Raw genomic sequence first — 365 nt, 5'->3', positions numbered from 1 at the left:
TTACTAGAAATCAGGCTGAACTATACCCCCCCCCCAAAGAAGTCATTTACAGGAAAAAAATATACATCATTTAGAACATGAAATATTCAAAGGTTCAGTAAAGATCAATGGCTGGACATCATGTCCTGGATAAAACGATATCGTCATCAAAACAGTACTATTGACTCTACTGAATGGCATACCTCATTTCTGGGCTGTAGTCCTCGATCTTCTGCAGCAAGCATTTCAAGTCCTCCTTCGTTTCAGCAAGCAAGGTTGTGTCAGTTGCGTAACTCAGGTTGTCGATGAGTCTTCCTCAGATCCCAATGCCCCAGTCCTCTTCTTAGAGTGACGTCATGCGTGGAAAAGTGGAAGGTCGGAGAAAA

This window comes from Elephantulus edwardii, unplaced genomic scaffold (assembly GCF_000299155.1).
Source record: "Elephantulus edwardii isolate Elephantulus edwardi_28Jun2011 unplaced genomic scaffold, EleEdw1.0 scaffold00083, whole genome shotgun sequence".
NCBI classification, from domain to species: Eukaryota; Metazoa; Chordata; class Mammalia; order Macroscelidea; family Macroscelididae; genus Elephantulus; species Elephantulus edwardii.
Note: the sequence above shows the minus strand (reverse complement) of the source record.